The following is a 15,720-nucleotide window of genomic DNA, read 5'->3' on the forward strand; positions in this document are numbered from 1 at the left end:
TCCTAGTTTTCTTGGAGCTTTTATCATGAAATGATGTTGAATCTTATCAAGGGTTTTTTCTGGATCTATTGAGATGATCAAGTGGTTTTGTCTTTGCTTCTATTAATGTATTGTATTACATTTATTGATTTGCATATGTTGAACCATTCCTGCATCCCTGGGATGAAGCCGACTTGGTCATGTTGAATGATCTTTCTGGTATGTTGTTGGATTTGGTTTGCCATTATTTTATTAAGGATTTTTGCATCAATGTTGATTAAGGAGGTTGGCCTGTAGTTCTCCTTTTCAGATATGTCCTTTTCCGGTTTTGTGATGAGTGTAATGCTGGCTTCATAGAATGAGTTAGGCATTGTTCCTTCCCTTTCTATTTCATGGAAAAGTTTAAGGAGGTTGGTATTAATTCTTCTTTGAAGGTCTGGTAGAATTCAGTGGAGAATCTATCGGTCCTGGACTTCTCTTTTTTGGGAGACTATTGATGCTTCAGTTTCATTACATGTTATAGATTTGTTTATGTGGTTTATATTCTCATGCTTCAGTTTTGGATGGTCATAAGTATCTAGAATTTGTCTATTTCTTCAAGATTTTCCAATTTATTGGAATATAAGTTCTCAAAGTAATCTTTGATGAGTCCATGGATTTCCTTAGTGTTTGTTGTTATCTCCCCTTTACATTTCTGATTTTGTTAATTTGGGTCTTTTCCTCCTCATTTGAGTCAGATTTGCCAGGGGCTTGTCAATCTTCTTTAGTTTTTCAATGAACCAACTGTTTATTTCATTGATTCTTTGCGTAGTTTTTTTGGTCTCTATTTCATTAATTTCGGCCTTTATTTTTATTATTTCTCTTTTCTGCTTGTTTTTGGTTTTGCTTGTTCTTGTTTTTCTAGGAGTTTGAAATGTGCCATTAGGTGGTGTATTTGAGATCTTTCTGTACTTTTAATATATGTACTCATGGCTATAAACAAAGGACTGCCTTTGCTGTGTCCCATAGGTTCTGGTAGGTCATGTTTTCATTTTCATTAACTTCCTCTCTTATTTCTTCTATGACCCACTGATACTTGAGCAATGTGTTATTCAGCCTCAGATTATTTGTGTATTTTCTACTGCTGTTTTTGTTGTTGAGTTCTAGTTTTAATGCATTGTGATCAGCTAAAATCCAGAGGGTTATTTCTATTTTCTTTATTGCTGAGGCTTGCTTTGTGCTATAAGATATGATCAATTTTCGAGAAAGTTCTGTGGGCTGCTGAGAAGTATGTAGATTGTGCTGTTGTCAGATGAAATATTCTATCCTCTGATTTCTTGTCTTTTCTTCTCCTGTGGTTTGATACTTCCAGTCCTCTTGTGGACTTTGATCTTCTGTGTGCAGAAGATTGCAGAATCTTCTGTAGTGGTGGCTTAGTGGTCATATATTGCTTTAGTTGCTGTTTATCATGGGAAATATTTATTGCTCTGTCAATTTTAAATGACAGTTATGCTGGGTAGAGTATCCTATGGCTGAAGTTGTTTTCATTCAGTGCCTGAAATACCTCACTCCATGTTTTTCTTGCTTTTAAGGTTTCTGTTGAGAAATCTGCTGTTATTTTGATGTGTTTACCTTTACACATTATTTGTTTTTTTCTCTCTTACAGGCTTCAATATTCTTTCTCTATTTTCTGTGCTTGTTTTAATAATATGCCATGGGAAGATTCTATTTTGTTTAAGTCTGTTTCATTTCCTGGAGGTTTCCTGTACCTGAATGTGCCAAACTTTCTCAAGATTTGGGAAATTTTCTATTATTATTTTATTGCATATATTACATATATCTTTGGCTTGCACCTCTTCTCCTTCTTCAATGCCCAGGATTCTCAGGTTTGGTCTTTTGATGGAGTCTCTGAGTTCTTGCACATTCCTTTTGCAGGTTTTGAGTTGTTTGATTAAGATTTCTTCTGTTTTTTCTTTAATGTCTATTTTGTATTCAAGTTCCTGTTTTCCACTTGTTTTAGTCTACTGGAGTGTCCTTCCACTTTGTTTTGTTTTATTTTTTTTTGACTAATGGGACTTTTTATTTCCAGGATTTCTGTTTGATTCTTTTTTCTATGCTTTTCCATATCTTTGTTCAACTCCTCTTTTATATTTTCTCTGTCATCTATAATTCATATCTCTCTCTTTTTATAGTGTCTTTTCATAGTGGTTCAGTTTGTTGTTTGTTGAAGTCCTTTCTGAGTTCATTTACTTGTTTCTATGTCTTCTCATGTTCTTTATTTTTGGTGTCTTGAAATTTCTTGAGTGCATCTTCTACATTCTAGTTAACCATGTCTGGTATCTTCTTCATGAATTTCTCTGTGATGTCTTCCAAGATTTCTTCTTTGAGGATTTTTTTTGTGGGTGTCACTGGGCTCCTTAGTGACATTTATCATTGTTTTGTTGATTTCAGTAACTAGGTATCCATTTTCTTCATTTCCCACTGAACACTTGTATTGAATTTTTTTTGAGGAGAGTGGTTTCCATCCCTTCTTTTTCTTCCCAACTATCAACTATCTTTTTGATAGACTAGTTGGTGCTGTGCAACTATGTTTTTGATAGGCTAGTTGATGGTTTTGATTGCCTGATTTCTTTCCCTGATTTAATTTTTGTGTTGTGACTGACTTGGTTGTTGGATAGGTTGATGTGCTCTTTCTGTCCCTGACTCAGAGGTGTAATTTAGCAATAATAAAATCACAGGTTTAATGCCAGACTACTTGTTTACATTTTATATAGAAAACCCCTTGGTGATAATATCTATAAACAGTGGGTTTAAGGGGAAGTAATGGTTATTAGGCTAGTTATAGATTTTCAGGAATTGGTAAAGGTAGCACTAAAAAGGGTGCAGGAAAGGGTGGGTGAGTTGGGGAAGTGGTATGGGGGCTTCTGGGTTTTGTGGCTTTTTTGTGTGTTTGGGTGTATTTCTGTTGTTATAGTGGAGGGTGCTTGTGTCAGGGATTGCAGGGGCCTGGATTGTGTACAGTTTGTACAGTAGGCTAGTCAGTGGATGGTGAGTGTGTTGGAGGGAGGGACAGTGTGGTGACAGGTTTGGGAAGGATATGATGGAGAGGTGAAGACAAGGGGAGAGAGTGGATGAGAAGGGGCAGAAAGAGTAATTGGAAGGGAGAACAATGGATTGTAGTTCAGAGGGAAGGAAAGTGCAGAGGGTAAGAATAATATATAGTGATGGTGAAGTCAATAATACAGGGATTAAAAAAAAAGAAACACAATGTATAACACCAAGTTTAGGAACCACAAAAAGTTCAGTCTTCTGGTAAAAGTCCTGGAGTTATTTCTTAGGTGTCCAATCCTGGTATTGGCATACAGACCTGACATGGTCTCACCAGGTGACTGGCTTGTGTGTAGTATTTGGTCCTTCTGGCCACAAGATTAGTTGTAATTGTGAGGTGAGGTAAGACCGCAAGCTCACAAAGGGTGGTCAGAGCTGTTGTTTCTTCACCAGGCAGCAGTTGTTTTGCCCTTCAGCTGCAGCTCTGTTTGGTTAGCTCCTACTCTAGCAAGGTGGGACAACTCAGTTTTGAATGTTGCCCTCTGTTTCAGAGATCAGCTCCAAGATCCAGTATCTACCCTGCTTTGGGAGGTTGGCCTGTCACCCCACCCCTGCCCTTAGCCTTTGTGCTTTCCCCAACTTCTGCTGGGTGCTAGCTCCTCTGGGAGGTTTGCTTTTCTCTCCACTCCCTCTCTCAGCTTTTATACCTCTCTCAATCTCTGCTGGATGGTAGCATCTCATTTGGGAGGTTAGCTTGTTGCTCCACCCCAGCTCTCAAACTTTGCTGCTTTATCTATGTTAGTTCACTGAGAGTTCCCCACTGACAGTTCGGCTCCTTGCCCCACCACCATTCTCTGGCACAGGTTCAATGTTCCACCCCCACCTCAGCTGTCAGTGTTAGTTTAGAGTTCACTGTTTATGCTTTCTGGTTTTCTGGGGAGGGGGAGATTCAGTCTGCTCAGGGGCTACCCTGGATTATTTTCCTGGGAGGTGGGTAAGGGATTCACGCATGGTGCACAATGATCACCTGTTCATTCTGCAGTTTAACGCAAGCAGTTTTGGATCAGTCTGGTGGAAGAAATGTTGCCACTTTTTTTCAGTGTGGTGTGGCATAGGGAGGCTTTCCATGGGCCAGGGTTCCAGAATGTTTCAGAGTTTGATTCTGATGGATGCTCTATCTTCTGCTTATTGGGAGAATAAAAGAAAGAAAAAAAAAAAAGAGAAATGACTGGGGGGCATTTTTTCCCCTGGGGCTGGACACGTTTTGCTTGCTGTGCTGCTCAGGATTTTCATGGATGTTAGTTGTAATTAAAGGCTGATTAAAGGGTCAGTCTTTGAATCTTATCTGTACCTAATGTGATGGTGTTTATTATTTTGGCTAGGAGCAATCAGAATTACCCAAGTGTAGCTCTGATGCCTCAAGGAAGTTTCTAGTGTCACAGAGCTTAGGATTTCTGATTCCCTACCCTAGCCACCATTTTGAATCCCCTTCTGGTGAAAAAATTTTTTCCTGTAATTTTTGTTCGGTATCTTTTGTTTTTGCACCATTTTGGCACAACACATTCCACAAAAATATCCTGACAAGAACATTAATCTGACAATTTGGTAGTGAACATATGAAACTGATATTACTATAAGTGTTAAAGATGTTACTTTAAAGTTAAACATATGAAACTGATACTACTTTAAATGATTAAGCTAGAGGAATGAACCAACACACACATGCACACAGACACACACTACACTGAAGCAGGGAAGGGTGATTGAATGGCTTTTTCTGTTCTCTTTTATCAAATCCATGAGTACACAGTCTATTTCATGTCCCTTTTCTGTGCATATTTTTATAGAATTTAGAAGCAAATACTTCTTTCATCTTACAAGATCATAAAATATTAAGTATACTCAATCCTTTTAGTAACCTGGAGATATATTGCTTCAAATGAATGTGTGAATCTTTGAAAATGACAACCAATATACCCAGTTTCTTCTCATATAGATGAATTGTGGTATTCCCAGGAAATTTTGTATTAAAAATTGCATAAAAAGACAGCCCATAGAATGGGAGAAAATCTTTGCCAGCTACTCATCAGATAAGGGACTAATATCCAGAATCTACAGGGAACTCAAAAAAAAAAAAGCCTCAGCCCCTAAAGAATCAACACCCTAGTGAAGAAATGGCCATTTAATTAAACAGGGAATTCTCAAAAGAAGAGGTACAAATGGCCAGTAAATACATGAAGTGTTCAACTTCCCTGGTTATAAGAGAGATGCAAATCTAAGCAACTTAGATTTTATCTCACCCCAGTTAGAATGGCCATAATCAAGGGTAATAACAGCAACAAATGCTGGTGAGGATGTGGTGAAACAGGAACCCTTATACACTGCTTATGGGAATACAAAGTAGTACAACCACCATAGAAAGCAGTATGGAGATTCTTCCAAAAACTAGAGAGAGAATTGCCATATGATCCAGTGATACTACTCCTGGATATCTACTCACAGGATCGTAAGACAGGATGCAGTAGAGACACCTGTACACTATGTTCATCACAGTACTATTCACAATAGCTAATCTTTGGAAACAACCCAGATGCCCTACAACTGATGAATGGATCAAGAAATGGTGGTATATATACACAACGGAGTAGTACTCAGCCATAAGGAATAATGACTTGGGGTTTGAAGGTAAAGAGATACAATTGGAGGACATCATGTTAACCGAAGTAAGCTAAGGTCAGAAACAACAAAGGCCGCATGTTTTCTCTTATACATGGAAGATAGATCCAAAGATAAACATATACACAAAAACAAGCATGATCATATACAAATTCGGATGTAGAACATGTTTGTAACAGTGGAACTGCACTATGGAACTCAGGGAAAGAGGGAAAGGAAAAGAAAATGATAGTGTATCAGTAAAAATTGCGGTGTAAGAAATAATTATTTTAATGACAAAAAAGGAAGGAGCTAAGTCATTTAACCCTGTAATATGAAGTTATTGTTTTCTTTCAGTTATTTCAATAATAAAGCTCTTTAAGTTGTTTTAAATATAAAGCTTTGAAATCCAAACATCAAGGAGCAATTTCAGCAACTGATCACATCTATTTGCTCAAGAATGGAGAAGAACTATTCAGTTTTAGTACCTACACCACCCATTGTTGTGAGGAACAAAGCACAACTCTCTTTCAAATGCAACAGAACAACTTTTCCCCTATCTCTTTTCCTATCTGGGTTGTATTTTAATATATTGTGTTTAGCATAATGTGAAACATCCCTAGGTCATCTCTTCTGTACATTCGATTCTTATTAAAGAAATTTAAGCTGACACAGAGATATCATTTTTTATTTTCTTTTAGGAATGGAGAAGTATTCATGATAGAAAAATGCAATAAATTGGGTCATTCTAGTAGGCACAATCAGACTTGGCAAAGGCCATCCAAAGGATTTGAAATCTGGACTCAAGAAACTGATAATTTATGTTCCCTGAAAGTATACTTTGTCTAACTTCATTTCACCAAGAAGCAGAGGCCTCTTTTATCAGTTGTTCCCAGTTCTGTTGTATTTCTTCTTTAGTCTGTGTGTTGTGAACTCATTCACTTCTACTCTGCTTTCATTTTTACCTTTGGGAAGAGGGTAGTACTTGTCTGAAGCTTGAAAAGAAAAGTTTGGAGACCTCACATGGGAAAACAAAATCAAATATGGCAGAATTGAAATGTTGAGATGAGAAATAGACAAGAATAAAAGTCTAGAAAGAGGAAAACCCCCAAAATAACAGATAAGTAATTATTCCCTTTATATTGTAATGAAGCAATTGACAGCTCTTAAGTTCAATTCATTGCTTACTCTCTTTGAATACCTATTCCTCTTACCTGCTTTTGACAATTTCATCTTTATTTATTAATGCATATTAATTATATAAGAGGTTTCATTATTCTGACTTTGTTGTTGGAGGATGCCCAGTCCCTCTGTGCTGGTCAGCACAGTCTGCTAGTGTAGACATGGCTTGTCATCTTTACACAGTGCCATGAGCATTCACATCTTATCTGATATGTTGTCACTCTGTAGATGTCAACATTATAGGTTACCATTTCACCTTTGCTTTAAGTCAAATGAGAGCATTTTCTCATGAGATATGAGGTTAGAGTCAGGCACCTGTGGCTGACATCTGTTATCCTAGCTACTCAGGAGGCAGAGATGAGAGGATTGTGGCTCAAAGCCAGCCAGGGAAAAATAGTTCATGGGACCCTAACTTGAAAAACCCCAACACACACACAAAAAAGGCTGGTTGAGGGCTCAAGGCATAGGTCCTAAATTCAAAGCTCAGCACAATAAAAAAGAGGTTAGGAAACAGGGAACATTAAGATGGCTAAAAATTAAAATTTGCCTTTCCATATTGTGCTTGAAGAATTGATTGAAACCATGCTGGATATATAAACTGGACTCAATTTGAGTCTTTGAAGATATGTAAATGTCTTTAAAATTACTATCTTGTGATCTTGTGTATCAGTATTTCACTCAAATTCTATAATCAAGTCATAGGTTTCAGTCATAAGCATTTGAATCATCCATTTATCCAGAAGAAAAAAAAGTTAAGTAATTTTATTTATCTTATAGGTAATTTTGGTTAAAATTATGGGTAATTTTGTTGTTACTTAAAAATGTTTCCTTAAATTTCTAATTTTCCACTCTATAAAAATGCTAGTCTGTGGTTATGAAAATGTAATCATTGGAAATTTAGATACCAAACTGACAAATAGGGTATACATATTGCTACTATCTCTTACTTATAATCTCCATGTGGAGATCAAGGATAGTCATGTCTTGTCACTCATGTAACTATTATAAGCTTTGGCTGTGCTGGAGGATGGGGATAAGACAGCAATAGATTGTATTATAAATGGCCCAAATCCATATTTTTTGCCTTCTTGTAGAAGGCTGTCAGTTTTGCTGCTTACATAGCTTACTATTCACTAGACTGTGATCTCTGTAAAAGAAATAATTATTTCATCTTTATTTTCAAACTCTCAGTATCCAAGACACATGGTTGCAGTGGTTCTTGCCTGTAATCCCAGCTACTTCTGAGGTAGAAATCAGGAGGATCATGGTTTTTGGTCAGTTCAGGGGATGGGGGGTGCTAGTGAGACACCAACTCAACTAATGGTGATGATGTGTGCCTGTGATCCCAGCTCTTGGGATGTCATTGGTCCAAGCCAGTCCCAGGTAAAAGCACAAGACCCTTTCTGAAAAATAACCTAAAGTAAATAGAGCTGGAGGTGTAACTTGTGGTAAGTTCCTGCCTATCAAGTGCAATGCTTTGAGTTCAAACCCCCGTACTGCCCCCCACCCCACTTGAATTAATTTTTAGTAACATATAGAATATTGGCAGCATTGTATACTTTTACAGAAACAAACTGGATAGTTAAGCTAATGGAAATACTGGTTCTATAATATATTTCCATAATTTATCAGCATGTGGATTTTACATATTCATCGTATATATTTGTGTTTGCCGCTTTCTCTTCTAGCCTTGCTAAATGTCAAGCCCCTAAAACATCATCTATTTTTGTGCTAATTCTGTGCCTCCTATGCCTCAAATGACACCTATCCTAGAGTAGGTAGTAAATATTCTTGAATAAATGAATGCTATATCTTTTTATAAAATTGTAATTATAAATTCTGTTTATAGTAAAAATAACTAGTCTACATACCAACATATAATGAAGGCAATAAAAATCACTCACAATTCAGTTACTCAGGGACAATCATTTTTAAACATTCAGTATATTTCCTTTCAAGATTTTTCCACGCAAGTGATACAAAAAATACAATGGTAATATGTACATTGTCCCATAACTTGATTTTTTTCCCCCATTTGGTACCAGTATGATATCATCAGCTGTCATGGCTGCATAATATTTCATTGTAATTTCTCAAAGTTTGTACCATAGTCTTTCACTTTGTGAAAGAGCAGAAGCTTTGGAATCAGGCTGGTTTGAATTCTGGTTCTTCTATTTATCCCCTTTGTAATCTTGGTTATATTAACAACACTTCTGTGCTTTTGAGGCAGTGTAGAAGAAAGAAGAAGGAGTTATGGAGAAGCAAAAAATGGAATGAAGATAGAGTTCTTAAAGGAGGGAGAAATGAGGGAAGCAGGTAACCAGAACCCAGCTGGATCTCAGTGCCATCCCAGCTCACTCCACAAAGAATGTTTCCTTCTCTGCATACAGCTGCCAAAGGCACCAGGTCATCACAAGGGAGAGGGAAGGTTTTCTGCCCTCAGTTCTCATGGCCAATAATAAACACATCCTGGACAAAAGTTTAAACATACTCATCTTTCTGAATGGAGCTGTGTTCAGTCTTCTGGCATTACTCTCACTACATCAATGTGCTAGAGAGCAAAATCAACAAAGGTGATTTATGGACCCCCTAAAGGAATACCATTTAGTTTTGCACTAGTTGCTCTCCTGCCTGAGCTATTTAGATTTTTAAAGAAGCTCCTAACTTCATTTTGATTTCATTTGTCAAAGCCTTAATCACTTCTCACTTGTCTTCTCTTTTTCTTCTTCTTTCTTTTACAAATTTTGTCCCTTAGGGTCACATATGATGTTGGAGTCCTGTTTTTCTGTGATGTTTATTATGAGATTATTGCTAAAGAAACTCATGCAAAACTTTCTAGTAGGCATAGTTGATAGTTGTTTCGTTTGTTTTCCCATGTCTCCCCATTCACAATATAGACCAGGCACAAGGCCTGGGCTGAGATGTTTACTTCGTCTCCATTTTCTGCAGAATCTGTGTAAGAACACAGCCTGTGGTAAACACTGGGAGGGTTTTTGTTTTTAAAAGGCCCAACCCTTCATCCTAGTCCAATTCCCATCACATCCCTCCTCTCTCAAATTGGTTATTGTGATTTATGGTTCTCTCTGAATATTCATTCATTGGGGTAGCCATTATCTTAATCAAATAAGTATTTACCATTACTCACAGGGTCCAGTATATATTTCAAGCCATTACAGCATGGATGATTAATCAGGAAACAGGCTATTAAAGTGAACCTATTATAGGGGCACCAATGAAGTTCTTTGTGATTGAGGTGTAGCTGCTGACAACTTCTTAAAATAGTTTGTTCAGAGAAGGACCTAGAATGATATCACACCTGTGCAAATGCTTCAAGATATTAAAAGTTTATTTTATTTTTTGAGAATTCCCTGGCTTTTCCAGTACAGCTCAAGTGCTGAGGCCCTGGAAGGTTGCTGTTTTATTTGAGAGAAAACAAAGATTTAATTCTTAAGCTGAGAATGTTAGTCAGACCTATAATCCCAGTACTCAAGAGACTGAGGTAAGAAGATTTTGAGTTTAAGGCCAGCTTGGGATATATAGTGAGAACTTTCCTCAAAAAAAAAAATCAAACCCTCAGACTTATAAAAGCAGTTTTCTCTCTCAGAACCTCTGTTCTGTCTTATTTTCAGGAAGGACACATCCTTCACAAGATGACCAAGTGGCAAAATAGCCACCGGTAGCTCTAAGTTTATATCCTATCGTCTTAGTGATCCCCATGGACGGAGACATCTCTCCTGCATGGTCCTATAACTGTTTGGACTTAAGTGCCATCAGTTTAGGCTGAATTACACATCTGTGGAGTGAGTGGTAGATGAATATGCACACACAGAGATCCCCACACACAACGTACACAGTTGCTTCCTGGTCAAAGAAACAACTGGTCTTGACTAAACCTTCTTTCTTGGCCATTTAGGTCTTTGGTGGAGGCACCCAAAACAAATGTGGGAAATGATTGAGAGTGGTTCATCCTTGCTAATGGCTCCTGAAGATAGACAGCCCTTTTGTCCGTTGCAGTCTGCTGACGTCCCTTATATAATTATACTAAAAGAAGACAGAACATTTCAGACTCAGAGGCAGTTAGCCTTCCTCCACAAAAAAAGAATTTGGAAAAATCAAAGTGTAGTTTTTGAAGTCAGAGAGAGAGCATGCTAAATTTCATTAGACTTGCTCACGCAATCTTTCAAGTCTGATTGCTTTTAGGATTGTTGACCCAGACAGAATGGCTAGTATTTTTCAGGGCTGGATTTAGAATAATTTTCAAATTCAAACCATTACTTATTTAATCACAGTTATACACTTATTAAAATTTGTGAGAAAAAGATCTTAGATTTGTAAATTTAAAATATTTGTTCTGCAGCAGGTGTTGGCGAGGATGTGGGGAAAAAGGAACCCTCTTACACTGTTGGTGGAAATGTAAACTAGTACAACCACTCTGGAAAAAAAATTGGAGGCTACTTAAAATGCTAAACATTGATCTACCATTTGATCTAGCAATCCCACTCTTGGGGATATACCCAAAAGACTGTGACACAGGTTACTCCAGAGGCACCTGCACACCCATGTTTATTGTGGCATTATTCACAATAGCCAAGTTATGGAAACAGCCAAGATGCCTCACCACTAACAAATGGATTAAGAAAATGTGGTATTTATACACAATGGAATTTTATGCAGCCATGAAGAAGAACGAAATGTTATCATTCACTGGTAAATGGGTGGAATTGGAGAACATCATTCTGAGTGAGGTTAGCCTGGCCCAAAAGACCAAAAATCATATGTTCTCCCTCATATGTGGACATTAGATCAAGGGCAAACACAACAAGGGGATTGGACTTTGAGCACATGATAAAAGTGAGAGCACACAAGGGAGGGGTGAGGATAGGTAAGACACCTAAAAAATTAGCTAGCATTTGTTGCCTTTAATGCAGAGAAACTAAAGCAGATACCTTAAAAGCAAATGAGGCAATAGGAAAAGGGGACCAGGAACTAGAGAAAAGGTGAGATGAAAAAGAATTAACCTAGAAGGTAACACCCACGCACAGGAAATCAATGTGAGTCAACTCCCTGTATAGCTATCCTTATCTCAACCAGCAAAAACCCTTGTTTCTTCCTATTCTTTCTTCAAGAAAATTAGAGATAAGGGCAAACTAGTTTCTGCCCGGTATTGAGGAGGTTGTGGGGAGAGGGAGGTGGTGGAGTGGGTGGTAAGGGAGGGAGTGGGGGCAGGGGGGAGAAATGATCCAAGCCTTATATGCACATATGAATAATAAAACAATAAAAAAAATTGTTCTGAAACATAATTAAAACAATTATGTTAAAATAGTATGGTAATGGGATGAAATATAATCCATTGCAATATGCTTGTATTTCCAGATTTCTGATTTCCAAGTGACTAAGATGAAAGCTAAATGTCTACTAAGTTTGCTAACCAAACTCATTTGAGAAGCTCAGTTTTTTCAATGTTATGCATAGAAGAAAAATTGCCCTGAATAGGAGGTTGTTTCATTCCTCATTTCAGAACAATAGTATGACACAAATACAAAGCAGAAGTCAAGTTATCTTTTGCCCAAGAAATACCAAATTGTTCTGTGCCATTTCTAAAATTATTCTTCAATCTGATTGTTTCTTTTCAAGTTATTCAGACACCACCAAACCTACAGTTTAGAATCACTATGCATTGTAAGTCAGGTATATTATATTCTGCTATCAGGTGAGTCAGAGGGTTTGGTATGGCCTTGCCCAATGGCACTAGAAAAGGTGAAGCAAATCCACTCATATTTTTGTAGTCTGTTATGTTTTAGATGTTGAAATCTATTAAAGTCCTATAAATTATTTCAACTACTTGTAGCAAAAGTCACATTATTTATTATTCTGAATGTAAGATTGGACTTTGTACTTTATTGTTAGTTTAGCTTAACATTAGTTTAGCTTCCACCATGGGCTAGGCATTAGTGCTAGAAACTGGAGATAACGAGGTATAGGTTTTTCTGAATTTTGGATCATAGTCTGGCAAGGTAGCAAGACAAATTAAGAAATAAATTTGGTATAATAGGATAAGATTGTGAATAATAGTGACTATATTTTAGAGTCACACAGCTAGCAGATGATAGAGCTGGGATTCAAACCCACAGTTGCTAGTGCTGAAGTCCATTCTTTTAGCTACTGTGATAATGAAGCAGAACAGGTGTGAAGCCATGTCTGTGGGGGTCATGGATAGAGGAGTAGCATCTACTCAGTTTATGAGATAGGGAAGACTTTCCTGCATGGTCCCCTAACCTTGCCATTTAGAATAATTAGGAATTAGTCAAGCCAAAGAATAGTCTTACTAAGGCAGGAAAAAGCTTGAGGAAATAAAAACATGATTAGTCATGTAGAGCACCAGGAATAATTTAATAAATTAGGAACCTAATTTGTAAGAGCCCTAATTTCTGCAGAAAACCTCCCCCTACAACAAACAAAACAAATAATGAAAAACCAAACCCAAACAAAAACATGCAAAAAAAAAAAACCCACTATCATTGATTAAAAGGAGTATATTGATAATTTAAAAATGGGATGGTAATGATTTTAGGTGTCTATTTTAGAAAGTGCAATGAGAAGGGTGGATTTGAGGTAAATTTGAGGCAGAGAAGGCAGTTAGAATATTACAGAAAATTTCAAGAGATAGGAGTGATCATCTTTACAAAGTTGCAATGTAACATTGTATAGTCAGGCAGGCTAGACTCAAAAAGTAGTTCTGCTTCATATTAGTTAAGTGATCGGGGCAAATTGCATAACTTCTCTGACATTCATTTTCCTCATCTGTCAAATGGGAGCAACAGCAGAACCTACCTCATTAGGTTTCTGTGAGGATTAAATGTCAATGCATGGAAAAGATTGAGAACAACATCTGCCATGTGTTATTACTTTCACATGGATGTGAGTTACATAATCACTCACTGGTGATTTGGTGGATGGTGGCACAACCACTTGAGGTAGAAAATGCAGAAAGAATGGATTTGTAAGTAAAACACAATTTTAGTTTTATACTTAATGGCTTAATATGCTTGAGATATAGTCTCAGGTAAAGATGTTTTGTAGATACTTCACATTCGGATCTGGAATGCAGAAGAGGTTTTGAGAAGCAAATGTAGATCTGCAAGTGGTCAGTGTTTCTATGTAGGTGTCATTGTAATCCACAGGTATTAATGAGATTGTCATAGAGAGCATTCAATTAAGAAGAGAGGAATGAAGAGCAAGACCCAGATAAATCTGCAATTAAGTTGAAGGAGGAAAAGTTGATGGAGAGACTGAGCTAGGGTTTGGAGACATTGATGTTTTTGTGTGCAACCACAGACATCTTAGATCATATAGAGTTTGCTTCCCCTTGGAAGGGAATAAAAAAAAATAAGTGTGAATCTCCAAGCAGAAGTGGCTACTAGGACAGGAAAGTTTCTTTCTTTTTTTTTTGGAAAGTTCTACAGATATGAAGGTCATCAAAATTCCAATTTCTAGGCTTCAGCTCACTTTCTTTGTCCCACTGAAATTATGCCCTTTTTGAAGGTCATGAAAACATAACACTGTTGAGGTATGGATGAACCATAGCTTTTTATAAAGACAGATAATACTTTGTCGATTTCCACTGTTCAAGGCTGTGTTGACCTCATTTACTGCAGACACATTGTTGTTCTGTTTCTATAACAATCTAGCTTCTTGCAGTGATTCATGGCTTCTTTATTGGATGTAAAAAAGCTCCTAAGTCTTTATTTTATATGTCCTTTGCATCCATGTATAGAAAACAAAACATAAAGCTTTTCCTTCACTGCTTTGGAGGACAAACACCACCATACCCTCACCTTTTCTCTTGCAGTTTCTCTCCATTGTTTAGTACTGAAACTTTCTTGCCTATTCAAAAAGTCAGAGCAATGACTATTTTATCTCATTTTAATTTTATATGACATGTGAATTACTTAGAACCATAAACAGTATGAATACATAAATGAATAAATTAAAGTGGTTTAGTAATGTACTCAATGGCATATATTATACATAAAACATAATATGAGATGGGACACATTCCTACTAGTGCTCTTTGACAGAATTTGAGTTCACAGTTTCTATAACTAAACTGAACCTTTTGACTTCCACTTGCAAACAGTTTGAATTTCTTTTCATTTTGATTTGAATGCTATGAAAGCTGTCTTTGAAAGCTGTCTATGATCTTACCGAAAAGAACATTTTAATATATGCTAAATGTCACCTTTCAGCATAAAATACTTATCTTCATTGGGTTTTATTTTTGAGAGAATAAACCACAAAACAAGAAAATACATAGGGAAAACTGTAGTTCTGGTTTTAGATAAAGAATTTCTTTTGCACTATAAGAACAATTTTCCTTTGTGAGAGCTGTTGAATCAGTTTTCTCCTGATTATGGATGCTTACAATCTGCGGTGCAAATATTGAAGCATGATTGTCAATGCACCTTCTTGTTTATCATTATGAGCAACTAACACAAATACTGCTTGTCATCTTTGAGAGACTAATGTGCATATTTACACTATAATTATTAAGGATTGGATTCCTGTGGTTTTCTACAATGATGATTATTTCCATGCAGTGTGAAGAATGGACCTATGACAAAAGACCATAAACTGAACGATATTAAAAATAGCTTCAACTTGCAAAATGTGAAGCCATCTATTACTACATATTCCTGGGTGTTATGACAAATCTAGTACATTAGATATCTATTTTGTACTTTATTTCTTTTAATTTTAATGTAGCTCAATTATATGTTTTATTTAACATTATGAAATGTTTAAAAGCACATAGGCTTTTTGCATAGCTTTTTAAAATTCAGAATTTAGACTTCAAAGCTTATTTTGGTAATTTCTGTT

The 15,720-nt window shown here is 36.7% G+C and overlaps 1 pseudogene; it reads right to left on the reverse strand.

Moving 5' to 3' along the window:
• Positions 1-9,715: 9,715 nt before the first annotated feature.
• LOC141416688 (small nucleolar RNA SNORA51) lies at positions 9,716-9,834 on the reverse strand (annotated as a pseudogene).
• Between the last annotated feature and the right edge of the window lie 5,886 nt (positions 9,835-15,720).

The sequence above is a fragment of the Castor canadensis genome, chromosome 1 (assembly GCF_047511655.1).
Source record: "Castor canadensis chromosome 1, mCasCan1.hap1v2, whole genome shotgun sequence".
Lineage (NCBI taxonomy): Eukaryota > Metazoa > Chordata > Mammalia > Rodentia > Castoridae > Castor > Castor canadensis.